General features: G+C 37.5%; 1 pseudogene; it reads left to right on the top strand.

Moving 5' to 3' along the window:
- Positions 1-2,404: 2,404 nt before the first annotated feature.
- On the top strand, positions 2,405-3,974 carry LOC116573992 (annotated as a pseudogene).
- The last annotated feature ends 500 nt before the right edge of the window (positions 3,975-4,474 follow it).

Here is a 4,474-nt window from a genome sequence, read left to right as displayed (position 1 = left end):
AGATGTTATTGTTCTCTGGAGAACATCTACGTATTAAACGTCTTTAACTTTGGCTGATTTTAAATGTTTTCCTTTCTTGCTTGTTTTAAGAATGTGATTATTATGTCCTCGAATTTGTCTTTGTGTTCATTCTGCTTGTGATTTGTTGAGATTCTCAGGTGTAAGGGTTAATATCTTTATCATAGCTGAACAATTTGGAAGTCATACTCACCAGAAATACTTTATCTCCTTACCTACTCAATCTAAGAGTCCAATATTTCTGTGCTTCATTATAGGTAGGATTCATCAAGTTCACTAATCTTTTCTTCTTCAGTGTCTAGACTGCTATTAGTTATACCTAGTGTGTATTTAAATTTCAGATACTGTACTTTCATTGTAGAAGTTCCATTTCTCTTATTTTTTTTATTTTCCTTCTCATTGTGTCTTGTTTGTGTCTATGTTTAAATATTTTAACATCTCCATAATAACTGTTTTAAATATTATCTGCTCTCTATCATCCCAGTTACTTCTGGCTATCTTTCTCTTTGTGATTTATCTACTGCTTACAGATCATATTTTCTTATTTCTTTATGTCCAGTAATTTTTTATTGGGTTTGTACATTTTGAGTGTTATGTTTTTGGATATCTGGACCTTCCTTTAAAGAATGTTAGTTTGTTTAAGCAGGCAGTTACTTGTGGATATTTTTATTCTTACAGACTTATTTATGATGCTTGGTTAGGTAGATATCCATAATCTATAATCTATGACTGGTATAGCACTTCACTTTATACCTTAAGTTATGGTCATTCCTGGATCTCAGTTGATTTCCTTGGATGATTAATTGATGGTTGATGCTAAATATTACTTGATGGTTGATGCTAAAATATTGCTCAGCTCTGTGTAAGCTACAGTTTCTTAGTTCATGGTTTTATTTGTTCTTTCCTTGGTGTTTTGTTTTTTTTTTTTTTTTTCCTATCCTCCTGGAGTATGCCCAGATTCTTATTCAGCAAGGTATTTAAGAAGACCCACATGTAGATTTGTGGAGTTCTTTCTCTGTTTATTTTCCTTCCCTCTGTTATTCAGCCTTGCAAATCCAATTATTTCAACTTCTGTAAAATCTTATCTATGTGCCTGTGGTCAGCTAGACCACTGTGCTTTGCTCCTGGGTCCTCTGTGCACCAAGGTATAGGAAGCACCTTGAGTTAAGTCAGAAAACCGGACTAATTGGAAGGACTTATCTCATTTGTTTTACTTCTCTCAGAGCACTAAACTAACTGCCGGTTGTTCAACAAATGAAAATAATTGTTTCACGTATTTTGTTCAGATTTCTAATTCTGGATTGCATCTTTGAAGGATTGAAGTTGTATAGAAAAACATACAGTGCAGGGCACCAGGTGGCTTGGTTGGTTGAGCATCTGACTCTTGGTTTCAGCTCAGGTCATGAGCTTAGGGTGGTGAAATTGAGCCCCACGCTGGGCTCCACACTCAGCATAGAGTCTGCTTGAGATTCCTTCTCTCTCCCTCCCTGTTCCTCTACCTGCTCACATACCCTCTCTCTCTGTCTTTCTAAAATAAATAAAATCTTAAAAACTACAGTGGGGCAGCTGAATAGAATTGAGGATTTCTTATATGTCTTGCTTCGGCAGCTGGGTTGCTGGTAAAAACTATAATGAGGTGGGAGGAAAAAGCAGGAAAGAGGGAATACAGGAGGAGGCGTTAGGATGGGAACAGAAAAGATAGTATGTTCCCTTTTCATTTGTTGATTTTAGGTAGCAGAGTCAAATGGATATGTACTATAGGAAACTGAAGCCTAGTAAAGAGGTCTAAGTTAGAGATTCAGGTACTAAGTAAATAGTTAAATATTTTATTAGGCAACAGAGCAGGAAAAAAGAAAAACATTTGAATACGAAGAATCTTATGGGGGCACGTGGGTGGCTCAGTGAGTTAAAGCCTCTGCCTTCAGCTCAAGTCATGATCCCAGGGTCCTGGGTTCAAGCCCAGCATTGGGTTCTCTGCTCAGCAGGGAGCCTGCTTCCCCCTCTCTCTCTCTGCCTGCCTCTCTTCCTGCCTGTGATCTGTGTCTGTCAAATAAATAAACAAAATCTTAAAGAAAGAAAGAAAGAAAGAAAGAAAGAAAGAAAGAAAGAAAGAAAGAAAGAATCTTATGGATACTATTTGTTCTGCCTTCTTTATACTAGTACCTTAAAACATTACTGAAAAAGGAAATGTCCTGGATCATGGGGATCATTTCTTTAAATTGAAGCTATGTTATCTATGGTTTCTTTAATCAAATATGACAAATTGAATTGCCCAAGGGAAGAGCTAAGTCAAATTTCTCTACAACATAAAAACAACAACAACAAAACACACACACACACACACACACACACACACACACACACGAAACAAGAGTATGGTGTGAACATGGGGAAGCAAAAGAAAGCAAGAAAGTATGTGACCAAGAAGCGAATGCTTTGACTCCAAGATCAGGGGCTTAAGCAGAAGGATAGAATTAACCAGTCAGGAAATGGCAGGTGTTGGCAAGGATGGAGAGAAAGGGGATCCCTCCTACATTGTTGGTGTGAATGCAAGCTGGTGCAGCCACTCTGGAAAGCAGTATGGAGTTTTCTTAAAAAGTAGGAAATAGAGATACCCTACGACCCAGCAATTGCACTACTGGGTATTTACCCTAAAGGTATGAATGTAGTGATCTCAAGGGGCATGTGCACCCCAATGTTTATAGCAGCAATGTCCACATTAGCCAAACTATGGAAAGAACCTATATATCCATCAACAGACGAATGGATAAAGAAGATATTTTATATATATACATATATATACATATATACATATATATATATATATATATATAATGCAGCCATCAAAAAAATCTTGCCATTTGCAAGACATGAATGGAACCAGAAGGTATTATGCTAAGTGAAATAAGTCAATCAGAGGACAATTATCATATAATCTCTCTGATATAAGGAATTTGAGAGGCAGGGCAGGGGTTAGTGGGAGGGAAGGGAGAAAAAAGTGAAACAAGATGGGACCAGGGAGGGAGACAAACCATAAGAGACTGTTAATCTCAGGAAGCAAACTGAGGGCGGCTGGGGGTGGTGGGCGGAGGATAGGGTGGCTGGGTGATAGACATTGGGGAAAGTATGTGCTATTGTGAGTGTTGTGTATTGTGTAAGACTAATGATTCACAGATCTGTACCCCTGAAATAAACAATACATTATATGTTAATTAAAAAAAAAAAAAGGAAAGAAAAGAAAGATCCCACTGCACTCAAGGAAAGAGAAATCCCCCAACATCTTTCCTGGTTATTCTTCCAATATAACACACAAGTGGGCCTACCTTACCACATTCTGATTGATACCAACTTTATCACCTTTTCCATTAAAGCCAAACTTGACTTAGTAGAGCCAATGATGGACTGTATTTTTTTTTTTTAAGATTTTATTTATTTATTTGACAGAGCGAGAGATCACAAGTAGGCAGAGAGGCAGGCAGAGAGAGAGGGAGAAGCAGTCTTCCTGCCGAGCAGAGAACCTGACGTGGGGCTCAATCCCAAGACCCTGAGATCTTGTTTCATTTTTTTCTCTGAGATCATGACCTGGGCCAAAAGCAGAGGCTTAACCCACTGAGCCACCCAGGTACCCCAATGATGGACTGTCTTTGTGCCAAGTGTATATCCCTTGTATAACTGTGTAATGGCTGAAATTGTGAAACTGGGGCAAAATTATTGAGTGGTTCTAAGGATTGCCAAAGATCCAGGATTTGAACTATTACCATGCACACACATGGGAACCTATGCAGATGACTGCTTAGTTCAGAGAGTAACTCAGCACGAGCGCTACATTGTGGTCACAGTTGACTGGGACCTTAAATGAAGGTTTCAGAAGTTCCCCAGAGTTCCCATCATGTATTTCTAACCATAGGTACAACATTGATCAGATGCCAGATGATTATGGAATCCCTCGGTTCTAATTCTTAAAAGAATGCCTCCCTTTACCAACTTTTTCTGTTGCCAGTTCCTGTTAGCAATATGCTATAGCAGAATTATTCTTTTTACTCGTTTTTCTGTTATGAGCTGAGTTTGGTTAAATATACTTTTGATGTTGTTTGGATACTTTGTATTGTCTTAAATACAATTGTATTGTCTTAATTGTATTGTCTTAATAAATCAGATGATTGCACATATTTAAAAAAAAACATAAATTTTCAAAAGGGACATATTTCTAAGGAAATTGATGTGTTCCTGAGAGTCATGTGTGGCACTTAAAGAAAATTGCCTGTAAGTATACATATAATTTGTTTATTCAACATATTTACTGTATCCTATTACATGGCAGGCATTGTTCCTAAGAGTCAAAGATATAGTGATGACCCAGAGAGCCAAAGTTCTTACTCTCATTTTACTGAGATATGTAGAAATCAGCAAATAAAATTAGTGAGTAAACATATAAGTAGTTATAAATGCCATGAAA

Source organism: Mustela erminea, chromosome 15, assembly GCF_009829155.1.
Source record: "Mustela erminea isolate mMusErm1 chromosome 15, mMusErm1.Pri, whole genome shotgun sequence".
Taxonomy (NCBI): domain Eukaryota; kingdom Metazoa; phylum Chordata; class Mammalia; order Carnivora; family Mustelidae; genus Mustela; species Mustela erminea.
This window is presented reverse-complemented; position numbering and strand designations above follow the sequence as displayed.